This window comes from Schistocerca serialis, chromosome 8, assembly GCF_023864345.2.
Source record: "Schistocerca serialis cubense isolate TAMUIC-IGC-003099 chromosome 8, iqSchSeri2.2, whole genome shotgun sequence".
Classification (NCBI taxonomy): Eukaryota; Metazoa; Arthropoda; class Insecta; order Orthoptera; family Acrididae; genus Schistocerca; species Schistocerca serialis.
The window spans coordinates 537,382,883-537,405,688 of NC_064645.1; positions in this window are offsets into that span (position 1 = coordinate 537,382,883).

The following is a 22,806-nucleotide window of genomic DNA, read 5'->3' on the forward strand; positions in this document are numbered from 1 at the left end:
ACGTTGGAAACGTGATGGTACGCATTTCTCCTCCTTACACGAGGCATCACAACAACGTTTCACCAAGCAACGCCGGTCAACTGCTGTTTGTGTATGAGAAATCGGTTGGGAACTTTCCTCATGTCAGCACGTTGTAGGTGTCGCCACCGGCGCCAACCTTGTGTGAATGCTCTGAAAAGCTAATCAATTGCATATCGCAGCATCCTCTTTCTGGCGGTTAAATTTCGCGTCTGTAGCACGTCATCTTCGAGATGTAGCAATTTTAATGGCCAGTAGTGTAGTTACGGCAGCAATCCGAATCAAATAACCTTTTTTACTTTTTATTTTTTCTTTCTGAACTAAGATAGGGTGACTGTTCCGAGATCTGGAAATATCTCTTCAGGCAGATACTAGTGCACTAGGAATGTGATCGGTATCCGTATTCAGGAATTCATCTCTTAGAGAATCATTAGGCTGGAAGAATAGAACATTCACCCCCGAGAGCTTGAATCCATTGTTTTTGAAACTGATTGGTGTTGTAGCATTATACGATAAGTAGCCAGAAGCAACAATAAAAATGGCAGATATCAGACGTTTGTTCAAAAGAAAATAATTCAGCATTGTGGCAGGAGTATTCGCAAACATTACTGACGATAACCTTCAACCCAAGTATTTCGCGACTAGCTACCCGAATCATTTATACCCAAAAGTAGCGTGGTTCGAATGTCTTTTTCAAGTAATTTCCTGTTCCATTAAACACGATCAAGGTGTACTAGTGCGAAAAGAGGCCTCAAATGGCAATTGTCGATGAAAGAAAATCTTACGAATATATTTCAGTACTGTATACGAAGTTTATTCATGCCTTACCATGAGTAAGCTATGAGCAGCTTGGGAGAACACAATGCTAAGCGCTAAGTATTTTGAGTTATATGGCAAGCGGAGCTGTTTATCAACAGCAGAATATAATACATCAGAAAGAAGTTCTGATTTCACTCAACAGAAGTTAGGGCGGTGCTCCGTGGTAAACGCCAGAGGCTGTCTGCAGCGGGAATTTCATGGCAAGCGACAGGTAAAATTGCTGGAGCTAAGAGCGACCCGTGCTTGTACATTTGCCGAGATGATAGCCGTATCTGACGAGTTACTAGAAAAAGAAAATGTTATTAGTGATACTGATACCTCCGACCAGTTCAGGAGTACTTTTCCAATGACTCATTTGAATCAGAGGTACGCAAATTTGCAAATCTGTTGTAGTTACTACGTTTAACGAACGTAATGGAAAGTGCTTGGACATATCATTACGCTCATGAAATGCGTGAAATACGAACTTGTTATTGGATGATTGCTGTTGAAGGCCTGATGGTGTGTTTATGCATACTATTTCATTTATATTCTTACAATCAATAAAAATAATAATAACTACAACAGTAATGATGGTGTAATAGTAATATTCTTTGTTGCTATTCGGGTAATATGTGAAGACTTTCGAACTGGCTTTCATATCGAGCAGACTGTCACTGTTTCTGATCCCTGTCGTGATGGGACAGAAGAACAGACGCAAAAGGTCATTTCGGAAAAGACTGAAATACACCTCACAATGGAAGTTTAAGCAGGGGAGGTGTAATGAATATGTTTCTCGTTCTGTAAAATACTACCACTGTCCTTTTAATTGTTTTGAGAAAGTAGATGAAAGCAATGCGGGGTAATCGTTCAAAACATTTTGGGAAAATTGGTGACTTTGACGTACAGAATACATTTGTTAGACATCCTAAGGAAAGTATGCAGACGGCAGATACGTGTAAGGCAAAACCCAGTTCTTACTCTTCGATTAAAATACAATGGACGTAGACTCATTGGAAAGAAAAAAGTTGCTGACGTCCGGTTCCACGTAGATTACATTCCTCTTGTTCACGGATTTTTCTTGTCATTAAAAGCAACACGTCTGAACAATGGATGCGTCTGTGAATGACTGAGTACTTTCAAGCAACGACGTATACAGTTAAGTCTTCTAGTAACTCTGTCTAAATGGTCTCATATGATTATCTGTCATTACGTTTTGTTGTCAGCGTATGTGATTTTGGTAACGTAATTTTATAGGCACTACAGTAATGTGCTTATTTTTGTATATTTCATGTGTTACGGTATGTTTCTCGTTGTTTTTATCTCTGCGTGGAGGAATATAGATGTTAAAAGCCATCTAGAACAAAAGGGATGCTGGAATCAAATTATTCAGATGTGTGAACCATTTTCAGGCTTAATAAACTCCCATTTTAGCGCTTACCAATTTGGTCCCCCCCCCCCCCCCCCCCCACCCGAGCAGTCCACATGCAGGGATAACGATGTAACTAGTCCAAATGTGGTTATTTTCCTTGCTATGTGCTCGTAATGTCAGATGACTTTGCTCAGCTTAGACAGCTTTTTAGACGTCGTGATATTTCACTTGGGTTAGTGGAATTAGCGTATCAGTAAACCCCCGGCCACCAGTAACGTAAGAGTTTTCCTATGTTTTCTCGGGGAAAATTCGTTTGAAGTTTTAATCTCGTCGGCGAGTTTTACCAGTTTCAGTGCCGATGAAATTTTATGCTGTGAGATTTAGGTATATGGCAAACAGCGTGTGTCATTGCAAGCTGAAACTGGAATATTTGCGAACGGCTGTGACATCCTTGGAAGATTTTTTCTACGTTGATGTAAATGTCAGCGTCTTTATTAAGAGTGCTGCTGCACCACAGACATTATATTTTTTTTAATTAGCCGGGATTACTCTGGTAAACATTCGAGACAGCGGCTCTACCTCCGCTTCCTTGCGTTCGCAAGTTTTTCCTCTCACTCTCCGGAACTGAAATAAAGTTTGCGAATTCCCAGAGCTCAAATATTTGTCGTCCTTTACCGCTTTCGACAAAGCTCTCCGTGAGGTCTCCTTGCGGTTAGTAATAAAACAAACCGGCTCCGTGTACACTTCCCACTGTGTTCCTTTAACAGAAACTCCAGCTGCCCGAGTGCAAGCTTAGAAGAGTGCCGTTTCCGATACCCTGTATTACACTGTTTTAAAATGGATAGAGAGATCATAAATTTACAAGATAAAACGACTTTTTAATCGTCTCAAGCTTCACAGAGTATTACCACGGCAACGAAACTGTAAAGAGCGGAGATAACGAGGTAGGCACCTGTAATATTGTAGATATCTCTCACTGAACCTTCATAGATTAAATCCTTAATTTTTAATGTTAACAAATATATCTTCGGAAGATTCCAATAGTAAACAAATCCTGAAATTACGATTTTTTTATGGAACATGTTAAGGTATGGCAACTTCTCGGTAAGTAAAGAATCGAATCACAATAAATATCACAGAACTATTGTATTTTAAATCTAACCAGAATATGTTCAGAACGCATCTTTAATTCCACAAAGTCGCCACTAACGTTTATGTATCCTGTGAACCCCATACGAAATATTTACTCCACGGGCGTTCCGCCTGCTCTCTCAATAACTTTTCCACTATTTATTGAGCTCTCACGATTTTACGTATATTTTTCTAGTTTCAAATATCTTTAAATAAGAAAATATATTTGGAGGCAACTTCTCGAGCGATTTCTGCTATTGAAATTTGATAAAGCCCAAGTCACAATTAGTGTCATCAGTATTAACAACTTCGGCTTAATTTAGTGATCTACAGACATCATTCCTTTGGAAATGACTACGAAATTCTTCTACGAATTTTTCATGTTCATTAGTGTGTGTTCACCTGTCGACACGAGTCTCCTATTTAGTGGTCTGGAACTTCATCACAGAATTCAGATGGTCTTCAGCAAACTGTTTCATTATAAGTCATACTTATTCTCCCTTAAAGTTCATGTATTGCCTGTTCGTCACATTTTCACCATAAACAGAGGCAAAATGACAAAGAACTTCTCGTTACAAAACAAGCTTCATCTTCGAAGGGATCTGAAATCGGGACAATTTTTGACAATGGAATAAACGTCACGTAAGTATGGTGGCTTGAGTCAAGTCATGCAGACTGTAGAAGAAACAGCTACAAAATACTGTCATTTATTTATTTTTATTATCATTACTTTCAAGTTAGGGTATTTTTAGGGATTACAGCTGTTAGCATCAGATGAGCTGAAATAATTAAGAAGTTGATTAACAGGATAACCTTCATTACTCTTCGCGTTTATCCGTTTTTTGCATTTACATTTTTTAACATTTAAGTCCGTGAGTTTTTACATTTTTTCTTCACTAATTCATTTCTTCACTACTGTTATGCTGCTCTCATCATTCAGCCCTAGAAATATTGTCCTTAGGTTGAAGTTTCCTACCTTGTATGGGCCCCGGACTGATGAATAACGTGTCGAGTGAAGGAGGTGTTTCTATGTCCTATAAAAGATGCTCTTAATTTCATGCATGATTTATTTAATAAAAGAAAAAGTGACATTAAATCCTACAATGTGCAGCAACCCAAAGGTAGAGACAGAAATTTCTTCTTTTCTTACTTTATTAGAGTCTGATCTCACAATGTATTTAGATTTCTTTATGCTGATTTCTTTTTTTCTTTCTTTGTTAGAGTCTGATCTCACAATGTCTTTAGATTTCTTTATGCCGATTTCTCCTTTTCTTTCTTTGTTAGAGTCTGGTTTGTCAATGGGTTTTAGATTTCTTTGTGCTGGTTTCCTTGTGAACTAGTTGGATGATTAGTTAATAACTTAAGTTACGTAAATCTTAAATCTAACTTTTTGTGTATTACTTGAAGGTTATTTATCATGATTCTTCTATGAGTTTGTTTCAAAATAACAAAGTGTACAGGAAAATTAACGAAAGGAAGTATGTAAATAACAATATAAATATGCATCTTAGTATTCCACATATAGAAATTTCAGGTAGTATCGTACTTGCATTTAAATCAAACTTTAGTAAAAAGCCCACGAAAACAAGCACATAGGCTGAATATAATACGGGTCTCATTTCATATAGGCGCATTTGACAGTGCCGTTATCTTTTCTAAGAGAACAAATGCCAAAATGACTGTGGTGATTAAGCTAGCAAAGGAGTAATGAAGGCTGGTAGGTGGCGATGGCATTAATCACAGAAATGAAGTCAAAGAGTGACTTTACAAACAACTATGCACTGCAATTAACTACATGAACAACTTGAAAACGATACATTTATCCTACTTTTATGGAGGAGAAACTCATATACTGACAGCATTAAATATGTGTCGTTAGATAGCGCCGTGAATAATATTACAGAGACAGTCGTTAGTCAATAGTCAAAACAGAAGACATATTTGAAACCAATAACTGGCGTGTTACAAGTCAGAACTTAAATATAAGTTGTGGAAGAATAAGTGTACAAACATTACTAAATAAAATGTTACATATCACAAAAAGTAATCATATTACAATAGATGAACATATAATAAATGATATACAACTGAATCATTTAGGTGGGCCTATATTACTGGCAACAAACAGAAATAAAAGGTAACTATTATTACAATAAAAGGTATTTCTGTAATTTAAAAAAAAATTAATAATACAGTATTAGAGTGTTGGGGGTTGTGCAGAGGGCTACCAACCCACTCATGTAAAACAATGGCCGGTCAGGACACTCAAGGTAAGCCTCTGAAACAGGACAGAATTTACTGGAACAGAAATTGGCAAAGTTACAAGGATTTCTCTTTTGGCTCGTGGAATGTCAGAAGTCTATACCGCCCAGGAAGCGCACAAATACTAATAAACGAACTAGGAAAATACAAGGTACAACTGGTAGCGCTCCAAGAAATAAGATGGCAGGGAACGGGATCAATGAAAATAGGAGACGGGACAATAATGTATGGAGACTGCGGTCAGCGCCATGAATTTGGAACGGGGTTTTACATTCATAAAACAGCAATTGACACAATAAAGGAATTCAAATCAATTAATAACCGAATATCACACATTACAGTTCAGGCTCAGTGGTTTGATATTACATTTATAAATGTTCATGCACCCACAGAAGATAAGGAAGATGACGTGAAAGAAGAATTTTATAGTCAACTGGAACAGACATATAATTCAATAAGTAGACATAACGTAACAATAGTGTTAGGAGACTTTAATGCCAAAGTACGAAAAGAAGAAATCTACAAACCAACCATTGGGAATTACAGCTTACATGATGAAAGTTCAGAGAATGGTGTGCCACTCATAAACTTTGCAATGGCAAATGGTCTCACATTAAGCAGCACAAAATTCCAACACAAACGCATTCATTTAGGGACATGGATATCACCAGATGGAAAAGTAGTGAACCAGATTGACCATGTTGCATCCAAAGACGATTTCAAAACAGTATTAAAGACGTTAGAACTTTTAGGGGAGCAGGTTGTGAGACAGATCATATGTTAATCATAGCTCAAATGAAAATAAAGCTAAAAAAGAAACAAAGTACAAATAGGGTTGAAATTAAAAGGTACGATGTAGAAAATCTGGCAGAAGAAAAAATAAAAGAAAACTTTAGGAAAGAAATGGAAATTAACCTATCGGAATCTAGACTGACACATAGTGATCAGCAAGACGTGGAAAGTAGATGGAGACACCTCAGAAACAGTATTCAAGATGTAGCTTCCAAAACTATAGGTAAAAGAAAACGAACTAACAAAATCTGGTTTAATGTAAAGTTCCAAGAAAGAGTACTGGAGAGGCAAAATGCGAGGAAGGCATGGTTACAAGACATGGACAATATTACACTAAAGGAGAGATACTATAAAATCCGCAAGGAAACACAACGAACTCTAAGACAAGAGAAGAGAAAACACGACAGCAACATGGTAAGAGAAGCGGAGGATGATTTCAAGCATCACAGAGCAAGGCAGATGTACCAGAATATAAAAAAGTCCTTGGGAAAATTCACTAAAAGGGAACAGTTTATAAAGGACCATAATGGGAAAATACTTACAAACAAGAATGACATACAAGAAACATGGAAGACATACTTTACACAGCTGCTCAACTGCAATGATCCACAATATTACTTTACGTTTGAAGAACCAGATACAGTTGATATACAAGTCACCACACCATCAGTAAATGAAATAAGACAAACAATAAAGAAATTAAAGAACAACAAGGCCTGTGGGGAAGACCAGGTATATGCTGAGCTTTTAAAAAATGGAGGACCACAATTGGAAATAGAACTACATTCCTTAATTGAAACAATTTGGGAGACAGAAAACATACCGGCCGATTGGAAAACTGCAATTATATGCCCCATCTTTAAGAAGAATGATCCCCTTGTCTGTGATAACTACAGAGGAATTGCCCTACTCGATGTCATGTATAAAATTTTGTCGATGTGTATACTACACAGACTGATTCCCATAACCGAAGAACTGATTGGGGACTACCAATGTGGTTTCCGCACTAACAGATCCACTTTGGATCACTTATTCACATTGAGACAAATAAATGAGAAGGCATGGGAATTTAATGTAGATATCCATATTCTATTTATAGACTTCAAGAAGGCCTATGATAGCATACACCGACAGACACTCTTAAACACCATGAAAGAATTTGAAATACCATTAAAATTAATCAAATTAGTTAAAATGTGTTTGGAAGAAACCATATGCAAAGTTAAGACACCTGCAGGAGAGACTGAAAATTTTAAGGTGTACACTGGACTGAGACAAGGGGATGCCATCTCACCTATTCTATTTAATATTATCTTAGAGAAGATTGATAGAGAATTCACCAAAACTAATCCACAAGGGATCCAACTGCAGGGACAGAACATTACTAGACTTGCTTATGCAGATGATGTAGCCTTAATAAGCACTTCAAAAGCTGAATTAATCAGGATGATGCAAAATTATTACAAAATAGCTGAGAAAGCTGGACTTCATGTGAATGAAGAAAAGACAGAATATCTAGTCATAAGTAAAAAACTCCAAAAGAATACACCACTGACCGTAAATGGTCTCACTTTCAAGGCAGTTGACCACTTCAAGTACTTAGGGAGTCTTTTTAGCAGAGACAATAGAGCAGAAATAGAAATAGACGCCCGTCTAGCAGCAGCTAATAGAACTTTTTACAGCTGTATCAAAATTTTAAGGATGAGATCACTTAGTACTGAATTCAAAATCCGTTTTTATCAGTCAACTATTGTACCAGTAGCATTATATGGATGTGAAGCTATTACATTCAGGAAAAAAGATGAAGAAAAACTGTTGATATTTGAAAGAAAAATACTAAGAAAAATATTTGGACCAATCTTCGATGAAAATGTCATGGAGTGGAGGATAAGGAAAAATGTAGAACTACGGGAGCTGTACAAACATAGTACCATTGTGGAAATGTTAAAGAAGAGAAGACTGAACTGGGCTGGTCATGTAGCAAGGATGCCGGAGAACAGACTACCCAAAATAGCATCCACTAAGAAATTAGAAGGAAAGAGAAGAAGAGGAAGACCCCGAATTAGGTGGATGGAGAATATCCGGGAAGATGCAGCTAGGATGGGCATCAACTCTGATTGGACAACAATTTCCCTGGATAGAAATAATTGGAAGAGGCTCGTAGAGCAGGTGTATGGTCGATAAGGCCTTAGCCACGTGTAAAGTAAAGTAAAGTAAAGTAAAGTATTAGAGTGTATGACAATCCAACTGTTATCAGTTTACAACCATCACAAAATGAAATGTTACAAGAGTATGACCAGCTGTTCCCGTATCACAATAGGAAAACAAATAATGAATGATGTACAGTGTAACCATTTAGGTAAGCCTATATGAGTGGCAACAATTCGAAATAAATTAGAAGCTAGTATTACAATTTCTTTCTTTCTTTCTTTTTTCCCACTTTTTCCTTTATTTCGTATTAAAAGTGAAAAGGCATAATATTGCAATACATGACTGCTTAGGTTGAAGAAGATGCTTCCTCACCCACATTATGGGCATAGTAAATTTAACTTCTCATATTGAAAATGGTTGCATTACATGTGCAACACACTGTGGTTTACCTTACAAAAGTTGAAAGTTTGTGTTTTGCTACCATCTCAAAAAGCTTGTTTTGTTAGGTATAATTCCGCATTTCCATATTGTTATACACTTTTGCACTGCATTCTATATAACTATATGTCCAAACGGAATCCCTTAATTCCGTAATAGTATGACCACTATTTCAGACTTTCAACTGTCTACACCCCAGTTTTGTCAACAAATGACCCTGGCTCTACATCCTCAGCCACAATACGCTGTTTTCCGGTGTCCTCAAGCATCTACTTAAGGTAAGAAGTTATGTATTATAGATTTTCGCTTTTAATATGAAATAAAGAAGAACAGGGAAAAAAAGAAAGAGAAAAAATGTACTGTTAGCTCCCATTTTATTTCAAATTATTGCCACTCATTTAGGCTTACCGAAATGGTTATATTGTATCTCATGCATTTTTTGTTCAGCTGTTGTAATGTGATTACAGCTGGTCATACTCTTGTGACATTTCGTTTTGTGATAGTTGTAAACCGATAACAGCTGGACTGTTATACAATCAGATACTGTACCATTAAGGTTTTTAAAAAGTTACAGAAATCTCTTTTATTGTAATAACAGTTTTTTATTGCTACTGGTTGTCACTAATCTAGATCCACACAAATGATTCTGTTGTATATTATATATATATATATATATATATATATATATATATATATATATATATATATATATACATATTTATTTATATGTCACTAATCTAGATCCACACAAATGATTCTGTTGTATATTATTTATTATATGTTTTTTATACCGCAATATGACCACTTTTTTGTGATACTTATTTAACATTTTGTTTAGTGACATCATTTTTTCACAACTTATGTTTCAATTCTCATCGATATCGATTTTATGTTTACATTGTACCACACTAGTTATTGGTTGCAAATGTATCTTCTGTTTCTATTATCGACTGACAACTATCTCTGTAACAGTAACAATGATACATTTTTCTTGCCATCAGTAAACGAGTTTCTCCTCCATAAAAGTAGCATAACTGTATCTTTGTCAAGTTGTTCACGATGTTCCGACAGGCAGTTAACATCAATGCATAATCGTTTGTTGAGTTTCTCTTTGACTTCAGTTCTATGGTTAATGCTAGCGCCACTTACTGGCTGATTACTTCTTTGTATGCCACAGTCAGTATGACACTGGTTCTCTTCAAAAAGCCAACGACACTGTCAAATATGCCTATATGAGATGAGATGGTATTATATTCAATGTGCCCACTTTTTCATACGCTTTTTACTAAAGGTTGATTGAAATGTAGGTATGATACTAATTGAGATTTGTGTATGTGGAATACTAAGATGCATACTTATGTTTTATGTATGTATTGATATCATTAATTTTCTTGTACTCTTTATTCCACAGATTCAATCTGATGCTTTACAGACAATTGACATTACACATTAGACGTAAATGAGATAATGTAGCTTAAATAACCTGAACAATCTTATAACTGCAGAAACACATGTTGGCTAAAATACTATAGTTAACAGAAATGCAGATGGACAAAGAGGCAGTCTGAAGTACTGTCAGCTAACATGGGGCATCACAGTTTCACAATAGCATGGGACACTGGTAAACGGCTACTCTGCAAAACAGTTACACTGTAAATGGAATCTTCGTAGCATACACCCCCCAGTATCTGACACCCCATTAGCTGACACCCCAAATAGCTGTCACTGTATGTAGCTGACTTCAATTGCACATCCACACCGTCAGCTACTGGTGTTGCAATATAGTTTTAATTTTCAGTTGCTGGCACCCATCGTTAAATTATGATGCATACACTGTCAACTTCTGGTTTTAGAATACTGTTTCAGTTCTGGAAGACTGTTTGTGTCAACTCTCAGTTTCTTGGCTGTTCAGCACTGTAGTTTCCGCTGGTTGATATCATAAGCTAGTGTTGTCAACAAGATGACAAATGTTTTGTACTGAAAGATAAAGGTATTTCTCTAGCATGGAGTCACTATAATGTTTTGATGATTTCTTACCTACACAGATGTTTAGTATTATTGCTTAGTATGGTATTTCATCAAAGAGCCATGTAGTTTCCACTGTGTGACAGCAGAAGATAACAAACGTTATGAAATACAAGATGAAGTTGATACCTTAACATGAGGGCTCTATAATGTTTAACTGACTTTGATTATGGTTTTATAGAAACGGGTGTTTGATAAATTTAGACATTAGGATAACACTGTTTACTCTGGTAATTATAGTCAGCACCTGCATTAACAATAGTGATCATATGCGTCATTCAGTGTCATAGAACCAATTGTAATGTATTTTGATGAACTTAATGTGTGGTACAAAGATCGAACTGCCCTCGCCTTCTAATCTATAATTTATTTCAGTAGCGGCAATAACTGAACCATGTATATTTTAACAACTAATCCGGACAATTGAGATGTGGAAATATTGAATTGAAAGGTATAATTTGTTTACATAGTATAATACAACAATTGAACTTTGGTCTTCAACTAGTGGCGAGATCTGCGTAGCAGTTTTCGACAAACTAACACGTATCCTAATTATCGTTCATTTGTTTAAGGTAAGAGACTGCCCACGAAGTCATAATATGAGTACTGCACTTGAGTATGGATGCAAGTACAAAACTCACAATGGTTTTGAATCCCTGTGGTTTCTGTTCTTTACACTCTAGCGTCCTTTCTTTCTTTCAGAAAGCTGCCGTTGGACATTTCTTCGCAGGGGCGAGATGTTGTTGTTGTTGTTGTGGTCTTCAGTCCTGAGACTGGTTTGATGCAGCTCTCCATGCTACTCTATCCTGTGCAAGCTTCTTCATCTCCCAGTACCTACTGCAACCTACATCCTTCTGAATCTGCTTAGTGTATTCATCTCTTGGTCTCCCTCTACGATTTTTACCCTCCACACTGCCCTCCAATGCTAAATTTGTGATCCCTTGATGCCTCAAAACATGTCCTACCAACCGATCCCTTCTTCTAGTCAAGTTGTGCCACAAACTTCTCTTCTCCCCAATCCTATTCAATACCTCCTCATTAGTTACGTGATCTACCCACCTTATCTTCAGCTTTCATCTGTAACACCACATTTCGAAAGCTTCTATTCTCTTCCTGTCCAGACTGGTTATCGTCCATGTTTCACTTCCATACATGGCTACACTCCATACAAATACTTTCAGATACGACTTCCTGACACATAAATCTATACTCGATGTTAACAAATTTCTCTTCTTCAGAAACGATTTCCTTGCCATTGCGAGTCTACATTTTATATCCTCTCTACTTCGACCATCATCAGTTATTTTACTGCCTAAATAGCAAAACTCCTTTACTACTTTAAGAGTCTCATTTCCTAATCTAATCCCCTCAGCATCACCCGATTTAATTTGACTACATTCCATTATCCTCGTTTTGCTTTTGTTGATGTTCATCTTATATCCTCCTTTCAAGACACTGTCCATTCCGTTCAACTGCTCTTCCAAGTCCTTTGCTGTCTCTGACAGAATTACAATGTCATCGGCGAACCTCAAAGTTTATATTTCTTCTCCATGGATTTTAATACCTACTCCGAATATTTCTTTTGTTTCCTTTACTGCTTGCTCAATATACAGGTTGAATAACATCGGAGAGAGACTACAGCCCTGTCTCACTCCTTTCCCAACCACTGCTTCCCTTTCATGCCCCTCGACTCTTATAACTGCCATCTGGTTTCTGTACAAATTGTAAATAGCCTTTCGCTCCCTGTATTTTACCCCTGCCACCTTCAGAATTTGGAAGAGAGTATTCCATTCAACATTGTCAAAAGCTTTCTCCAAGTCCACAAATGCTAGAAACGTAGCTGAGGGTATTTCGCCTGTCTCATACATCTTGCTCACTAGATGGTAGAGTTTTGTCATGACTGGCTCTCCCAAGGCCATCAGTAGTTCTAATGGAATGTTGTCTACTCCCGGGGCCTTGTTTCGACTCAGGTCTTTCAGTTCTCTGTCAAACTCTTCACGCAGTATCTTATCTCCCATTTCATCTTCATCTACATCCTCTTCCATTTCCATAATATTGTCCTCAAGTACATCGCCCTTGTATAAACCCTCTATATACTCCTTCCACCTTTCTGCCTTCCCTTCTTTGCTTAGAACTGGGTTGCCATCTGAGCTCTTGATATTCATACAAGTGGTTCTCTTCTCTCCAAAGGTCTCTTTAATTTTCCTGTAGGCAGTATCTATCTTACCCCTAGTGAGACAAGCCTCTACATCCTTACATTTGTTCTCTAGCCATCCCTGCTTAGCCATTTTGCACTTCCTGTCGATCTCATTTTTGAGACGTTCGTACTCCTTTTTGCCTGCTTCATTTACTGCATTTTTATATTTTCTCCCTTCATCAATTAAATTCAATATTTCTTCTGTTACCCAAGGATTTCTATTAGCCCTCGTCTTTTTACCTACTTGATCGTCTGCTGCCTTCACTACTTCATCCCTCAGAGCTACCCATTCTTCTTCTAATGTATTTCTTTCCCCCATTCCCGTCAATTGTTACCTTATGCTCTCCCCGAAACACTGTACAACCTCTGGTTCTTTCGGTTTATCCAGGTCCCATCTCCTTAAATTCCCACCTTTTTGCAGTTTCTTCAGTTTCAATCTGAAGTTCATAACCAATAGATTGTGGTCAGAATCCACATCTGCCCCTGGAAATGTCTTACAATTTAAAACTTGGTTCCTAAATCTCTGTCTTACCATTATGTAATCTATCTGATACCTTTTAGTATCTCCAGGATTCTTCCAGGTATACAACCATCTTTCATGATTCTTGAACCAAGTGTTAGCTATGATTAAGTTATGCTCTGTGCAAAATTCTACAAGGCGGCTTCCTCTTTCATTTCTTCCCCCCAATCCATATTCACCTACTATGTTTCCTTCTCTCCCTTTTCCTACTCACGAATTCCAGTCACCCATGACTATTAAATTTTCGTCTCCCTTCACTACCTGAGATACTGGGTTATAAATGTGTTCCTTTATGGACGCACTGGGTACAGAAGTGGTCGCCGCAGTTCTGTGATTATGGACGGAGTCATCCAGAGGCCGTAACAACAGGGGGTGTTCTGGTGAAACTAGGATACTGTGAACTTCGTGACCCACCCGAGTTCTCAGGAATACTTTTCGGACGGGTATGAAATTCAGTTAGACAGATAAGGATCCACGTAGTGGAAAAAGCATTACACGCTGTGTTAGCTTCGAGTGTCGCAGAGGCAGGAAAGGAGGACACCAAGTACTCTTAATCAAACTTTTGTAAAACGAACGCTGGCTCGTTCATGAAAATTATTTGGTAGCAGAGGAGGGCTTGTGTGTGTGTGTGTGTGTGTGTGTGTGTGTGTGTGTGTGTGTGTGTGTGTGTATGTGTGTACGTGCCTTCCCACACATTTTCCGGGATGGTATGTCACGCTTTTAGGTAGAAAGAGCTTCGAACTTCTGCTCCTGTTTTCGGGACAGTTAACATCATTGGTTAATCAAGTCAAAGTACGTAAGGGACTGGGTCTTGGTAACATATTTCGGAACTTTTCGTTGGTCGGAGTTCGCAATATTTTCCGTAATTTGCTCGAAAGTTTTCGACGCTGGGAGGATCAGCGCAATTCGTGCAATAGCGAATGGAAACATGCTTCTTCTTAGGTGGCTCAAAAGCTTTGAATCATGTCGCCTCACTGAACACTTACGGAGATAATCATGAAATACAAAAGGAAAAAGTGTTTGAATCATGTTATAAAAAGGTATCATATGTCAGTATGTTTACACAAAATCTCTTCTATATACATAGGTGAGAACACATATTTGCTTCATAAGTATTTTATTTTTAATTTTATATCGCAAAATTCGGATGGGATATCATTTACAAGTCGTAGCTTCGGGAATCGTCGGTGTTTGTGAACAGACTCTTTTTTTAATTTTTAGCCACAGATAAAAGTATCGATTTTGCGCTTCCTGAACAACTATTCCAATGCTCTCCAAATGTAGTCTTAAGAGGGTCTGAAATTATATATCCGGAATGGAAGGGACATCCGCCATGTTGGTACCACACTGATTGTCATATGTTCAATGGGACGTCTTCCAATAACTCCGGCAGCAGCATATCTAAGAAAAAAAAATTCAAATGGCTCTGAGCACTACGGGACTTAACATTTGAGATGATCAGTCCCCTAGAATTTAGAACTACTTAAACTAACTAACCTAAGGACTGCAACCATAGTGGTCGCGCGGTTCCAGACTGAATCGCCTAGAACCGCTCGGCCTTACCGGCTGGCTATTTAAGAAACTCGAGATACTTGAGTGTATTTAGATCCCCATCAGTAAAGCAGGGACCAATGATGCGGGTCTTGTAAAACACGCACCAAACGTTGCTAGACTAGGAGCGCTGTTTTTATCCACTTCTGTAAGTCAGCGTGGACTTTCAACTGACGATTAGAGCATATTACCAAGACAGACTTGCCTTTACAAATGTTTAGTATTACAGCTATGCTTCTTCCTTAAACAAAATTTTGCGCGGATATGTAACATCACTTTCCACTTCTTGTAGATAACATTCGGAGAACTATAAACAATTTTAGAAGTCATTTCGATGAAGCTGTAGATGCAGTGAATGTGAAGGGGATGAAATGCTGTGCGGAATACTCGTTTGATTGATCTCTTTCGTAATACCGAGATCACTCTTAGTGTCGTTTGCAGTGTATGCTACTGACGCTACAAATTTTTTTTCAGTACTTTCATCAGTTGCTCTTGATTATTCTTGGCGCATATTATTCTCCACACTTCCAGTTTCTAGAACTTTTTTGTAACGTTTGAAAAGACTGATCGTAAGTGATTGGCACGATCCGAATACCGCACCGCTGCTACAACAGTTTCGCGATATTCTCCATAAACGATATTAATTTTTTCACTGTCGTATACATTGTGAATGTGTCAATAGCTTTACGTGCAAATTATCTGATTGCTACAACAGCAGAACACAGACTAATGGGCTTCAAGCCCACTGGTAGAGTACGGTACCTGAGTTACGTGTTTGTTTGTATTTGGTATAGTAGGTAAGACGTTTCTGGAATCTTTTCTCCTGACGGCGGGACTGTGGTTTGGGGCGGTGTTATGTTGACACTATCCCATCTAGGCCCACAAATGTTATGTCGTTGAAGTTCTCTTAGAAGCTTCCTTCAAACGCCACAAAAAGTATTGTGTTCATTTAAAAAAACAAAATCGATGTCGTAGTTCGGCGACTTCAAGCGATACAAATTACTTGCGAAACTCAGGAAATTTACCGAATTATACGTTATAACTTGGCCTAAACCACACCTCTCTATATTTATTTATTCTGAATATATTGTGAGTGGGCTTGTAAGAGGTCCATGATTAAGGAATTTGTTGCTAGCGCATTCGAGCAGATGTAATTTCGATGTATTGTTCATGCGCTGCCTGCGATATGTAAGCTATAAGAGAATCTCAGACCAGAGAGCAGTGTTGACTGCAGTAGGAACTGTGTGGCAATAGTAGTAAGTAGTTGGGAGCAGTCTGGTGTATCGAGTTGGCTGGGCCGGTCGTGTGGAGCGATGGCGGTGCCTGAGCGTTGTATTATAAGGTAAAAGCACCCTCGCGCATATGTACTATTGTAATATTAAGTTCCACGTAAATGTTTTTCAAAAAATCTCTTAATAATTGTCCTTCTTATAAAAATTAACTTTTTACAATCATTCATCTCAATTTAAAGAATTTACTAATTTCTCCAGTCCATGGTCATCCTGATTATTGTAAAGAAAAATCAGTTGTTTCTTTTCATACATGACAAACCTATCGGCCAGCATTCCACAGGGCTGTGTCAGAAAAATTTCTTATAGAAGCTGATATATACGCGTTATCCGGCGACTTCATTGAGGTAAGATTTTTCAGTTTTTCAATTTATTCAGAATGAATTTTCAGGGCCATGACGCAGCACTGCTGACGTCCAAAATTTACCAGTTTGAATTCAGAGTCAATTATTGAAAGGTTATAAGTGAGCCGCAATTTTATTGTCAGATTAGTCGCATTTTATTGGGAGGTTACGCTAAATGTAAATGCAATATAACTCTATATTTTTTGTTGGGAGGTTACAGGCTGTTTAGGTTTTTATGTTGATAACGCCACGTAGCGCTCTGTATGAAAATCGCTGACTGTGCTACGTGCAGACTGTGGCCGGTTGGCATTGTTGGAATATTCGCTATTGTGGTGTTAGGCAGCGGGTAGCGTTGTGCAGTTGGAGGTGAGCCGCCAGCAGTGGTGGATGTGGGGAGTGAGATGGCAGAGTTTTGAGAGGTTACTATAAGCGGGCCATCTGGACGTGTGTCCACCAGATAAAGGAAATTTGTAAAGATGGTTGTCATGAATTGATAGATATATATGATAAATAAATAAATGTATGACTAGGGCCTCCCGTTGGGCAGACCGTTCGCCTGGTGCAAGTCTTTCGATTTGACACCACTGAGGCGATCTGCGCGTCGATGGGGGTGAAATGATGATGACAACAACACCCAGTCCCTGAGCGGAGAAAATCTCCGACCCAGCCAGGAACCGAACCTGGGCCCTTAGGAATAACATTCTGTCGCGCTGACCACTCAGCTACCGGTGGCGGACGATATATATGATGACTTTTGAACATTATTAAGGTAAATACATTGTTTGCTCTCTATCAAAATCTTTCTTTTGCTAACTATGCCTATCAGTAGTTAGTGCCTCCAGTAGTTACAATCTTTTATTTAGATGGAAGTAATGGCGCTCGCTGTATTCGAGTAACGAAGATTTTTCTGAGGTAAGTGATTCATGAAAGGTATAGGTCATTGTTAGTCAGGGCCATTCTTTTGTAGGGATTATTGAAAGTCAGATTGCGTTGCGCTAAAAAAATATTGTGTGTCAGTTTGGTAATGATCAGAATAAGTAAAGAGAGCTATCTCGAGTACGTTCAGTTTTACTCAGCTGTCTCTGTATCAAATAACGTAGAATTTTACCAGCACAGTAATTCTTAATTTTCCAAAGGGGACGTTTCAATATTTGGGGTGGTCTGTCTTAGCTTCCTCACCCACAAAAATTTATTACCGCAAAGTAACGATGAAAAATAGTAAACAGCTGCAGCAAATGCAAAGAGCAGCGAAGTTTGACCTGATTATATTGTAAGTCGGGCCTGATTGTCAAACAGTTAAGCGCGTGCCGAGAAAGAAACTGACAAGTCGTGGGATCGAACCCCATTTTTTTTTCAGTCTTCCGTTCAACTTAACATTCACCTCTCACTGGTGTAAAAATTTGCCAGAAATGACACGTAGTTCGGATTGAAGGTTAAACTGTAGGTCAGCTTTCCCCATTTGGATAATTCAGGTAAGTTAGGAATACGCAATTCGCTGAAGTACACTTGCACTAGGCCCTTGAACTACACAAAATTATTGTTACCAGAATCTACACATCAATACATATCATCTTCTTCTATACATGTCATAAATCAGAGTCACCCATTGCATTTTTCTGCCTATATGAGAAGAATAATAACTGCATTAGGGATTTTGATACGGTTTTCAGTAATAGATTGACTCCTTCACGAGGAATGTTTGTATATATCACTACATACACTCCTGGAAATGGAAAAAAGAACACATTGACACCGGTGTGTCAGACCCACCATACTTGCTCCGGACACTGCGAGAGGGCTGTACAAGCAATGATCACACGCACGGCACAGCGGACACACCAGGAACCGCGGTGTTGGCCGTCGAATGGCGCTAGTTGCGCAGCATTTGTGCACCGCCGCCGTCAGTGTCAGCCAGTTTGCCGTGGCATACGGAGCTCCAACGCAGTCTTTAACACTGGTAGCATGCCGCGACAGCGTGGACGTGAACCGTATGTGCAGTTGACGGACTTTGAGCGAGGGCGTATAGTGGGCATGCGGGAGGCCGGGTGGACGTACCGCCGAATTGCTCAACACGTGGGGCGTGAGGTCTCCACAGTACATCGATGTTGTCGCCAGTGGTCGGCGGAAGGTGCACGTGCCCGTCGACCTGGGACCGGACCGCAGCGACGCACGGATGCACGCCAAGACCGTAGGATCCTACACAGTGCCGTAGGGGACCGCACCGCCACTTCCCAGCAAATTAGGGACACTGTTGCTCCTGGGGTATCGGCGAGGACCATTCGCAACCGTCTCCATGAAGCTGGGCTACGGTCCCGCACACCGTTAGGCCGACTTCCGCTCACGCCCCAACATCGTGCAGCCCGCCTCCAGTGGTGTCGCGACAGGCGTGAATGGAGGGACCAATGGAGACGTGTTGTCTTCAGCGATGAGAGTCGCTTCTGCCTTGGTGCCAATGATGGTCGTATGCGCGTTTGGCGCCGTGCAGGTGAGCGCCACAATCAGGACTGCATACGACCGAGGTACACAGGGCCAACACCCGGCATCATGGTGTGGGGAGCGATGTCCTACACTGGCCGTACACCACTGGTGATCGTCGAGGGGACACTGAATAGTGCACGGTACATCCAAACCGTCATCGAACCCATCGTTCTACCATTCCTAGACCGGCAAGGGAACTTGCTGTTCCAACAGGACAATGCACGTCCGCATGTATCCCGTGCCACCAACGTGCTCTAGAAGGTGTAAGTCAACTACCCTGGCCAGCAAGATCTCCGGATCTGTCCCCCATTGAGCATGTTTGGGACTGGATGAAGCGTCGTCTCACGCGGTCTGCACGTCCAGCACGAACGCTGGTCCAACTGAGGCGCCAGGTGGAAATGGCATGGCAAGCCGTTCCACAGGACTACATCCAGCATCTCTACGATCGTCTCCATGGGAGAATAGCAGCCTGCATTGCTGCGAAAGGTGGATATACGCTGTACTAGTGCCGACATTGTGCATGCTCTGTTGCCTGTGTCTATGTGGCTGTGGTTCTGTCAGTGTGATCATGTGATGTATCTGACCCCAGGAATGTGTCAATAAAGTTTCCCCTTCCTGGGACAATGAATTCACGGTGTTCTCATTTCAATTTCCAGGAGTGTATTATAAACAAGTAACCCGGCCATGCAAAGCAAGGGCGGGTCGCTAGTGGACGTATAAAAACGCTATTTTTGTGTTTCTCGTGTGGCATGAAGTAGAACTCACATCATCACTGAATGTCGGGTTTTTATTGTTTACGAGGATATAAATGGCAACAGTTGCTAGTTATACAGTATCTTTCGTTTACAGTCTCGACACCAAGCTGAGTCTTGTTTTCTGGCCGGACAAAGCTGCAGAGATGATGCAAATCGACTCGACACTGTGAGTGTAAATGTGGAGGGCGCCACCGGTGTCTGTCTGCAACTTGTGGCGTTTTATGTGTGTCGGCTCGATGGTGATGGTTGTCCCAGTCTGGTTGACATGGAACAATGTCCGTCGATTGCGACGACTCGAATCTGTAACTGTTAAAAAGAGACTCCTCGCTTGGTTGATTAGTTTCAGACACTATCTCCTCTAGACTGGTATCAGCGTGTCGATGGAGCAGCACGCCGGAATATGTAAGCAGCCCTTGTTTAAAATTGAAGCACTGGTGTTCGAAGTCTGTCGGTCTTCTCTACTTCGAACCCACAGCGACTGCACCACTTCGCACCGCAACAACTCCCTTGATCTGAAACAATTAACGAAATCTGCTTCGCGTCTTCTCGACAGGTTGATAAGCTTACGCGAACTTGATAACTGTAGTTCTTACGCCTGGTTTGCGAATTATTGTTCAAACGCAGATAATATGATATCTGGAATTATAAAGTCCATCACTCAAGCCGATGCCACATCATAGTTTTTGAGAGGATGTTGATTTATTAATTAATATAGCATCGTCAAGGCGTTGCTACGGTGTTAATTCAACAACTAATACGACGTAATTCTAGAGATAAAATACTCTTCTGACAACGTACAGAAAGCGTCGTATTTCGGTGCAAACTTGTTGTTCACTGTTAATAAAATCACTAAATCACCTTTAACTTCTGTGTTCTCTCAAGAAATAGTTAATTCCACAGTAAATTTCAATTAAATGACGTAGCCGACATGAAGCATTAAGGTTGGAGTTTATTGAACTTCGTAATTATTTAAATCTGCACTGAAAACATACGATCTGTCATTCAGGGTCTTGAATCTATTTGCATCAGCGATTCTGACATTACTACAGCTTCCGACAACACGGCGTATCTGTAAGTTCTTCGTGATCGCGTGTAGCTGTTTCCTACTCAAGGCTAATAATAGTTTATGTCGGCGGTTGGTATATTGCTGTGTCCTTTGATGTTGGTGACAATCACAGATCACGAAGGCTAAGTCCCACCGTTAATCAGATATCACAGGATTTACTTTTCTTTCACATATAACAACTGCTCCGTTGCCTGGCTAAACCGTAAATGTATTTTACTTCAGTTCGAAATTCTTAATAGTACGTCAAATGGATACTGGAAAATTTTAAAACTTCAGATCGGTTTGAAATAATCTAGTAGCGTTCAATAGGCTTACTACTATTGCGACGTCTACAAGATAGACTGAATTAACATCTCCATTGCAGTGTTACATTGTAGTCACAGCGATCTTACAGCTCGATGCGGCTACAACTCTCTTCTTCGATAAATGTTATCTCTGATCTGTTTATGGTCTGGGATTTAACCTTCGTAAAGAATATATTTTGAATTACTTATTTAAGGTTTCAGGCTTCGAATCATCTGAGAGTCTTTCATTTAGTCCTTTCTTTACAATAATCGTTATTAGTTACATAGTATTCCTGTTAGTCAAACTTGCAATAGTGTTAATTTTGTTGTCAGTAGCTCCCGTCAATGTCAGGATAATTTTGCTATTTCTTTTGCTGCCAAAGGACTTTCATTAGGGGTTCCACATTTGGGGTGTTACAAACTGGTAGTAACATCGCTACACTGCGAGTAATAGTGTGCGATGTTCGTAGAAGCCAATCAGAAAGGCGTCGCACGGCTCCCTTGCGGTGCGTGAACCGTTTCGACGTTCACCAAACGCCACGCATTCTGAAGAAAGGTTGTGTGTGTGTGTGTGTGTGTGTGTGTGTGTGTGTGTGTGTACATTCCAAGGTTAGTGCAGTAGCTAAGTGACGAGGCATATCGCCAGCTACAGTTTTATGAATGGGTTCCGGAGAAGGTTACACGTAAACCGGGCTGTATGGGTTGTTTTTTTGGTCGAATGAAGCCCAGTTTAAACTTAATGGGATCGTCAGTAGGCATAATTGTGTGTAGTGGGCTGAAGATAGTCCCCACATTGCTGTTGAAAAGGCAGTGAATTCACCAGGGGTAAATGTACGGTATGGTTTGTCTCCTAGAGGATTCATCGAGTCTTCCCGTTTTGAAAGTACCGTAACTGGAGAAAAATACAAAGCATCGCTTGATGATGGCATTTGTTTTGGTATTCGTACAATGTACAGTAATTACGGGTCTTATTACCAACAAAACGGGGGCCCTTCCCACTACCGTAGCGATGTGCGAGCATACTTGGATGAAAATGTACCAGGTCAGTGAATAAGACACGGGGGACCAATCGAGTTTCCTGCACGCTCTCCATACATTACGCCTCTCGATTTTTTCATATGGGGCGCTGTAAAGCACGTAAATTGGACACACTTAGGGATGAGATTCAAGTGTCCTGCGCAGATATCCCGTTGGTAGGAAGTGAGAAATCAGTCTTGATTGGTATGCAGGGTTGTATCTATGTTGAAGGCCATCATTTTGAAAATTTGCTTTAGCCAGTTTAAGTTTGACCAGAATGTGCATTTATTTTCAAGAATTGACTATAGCCTTATTTTT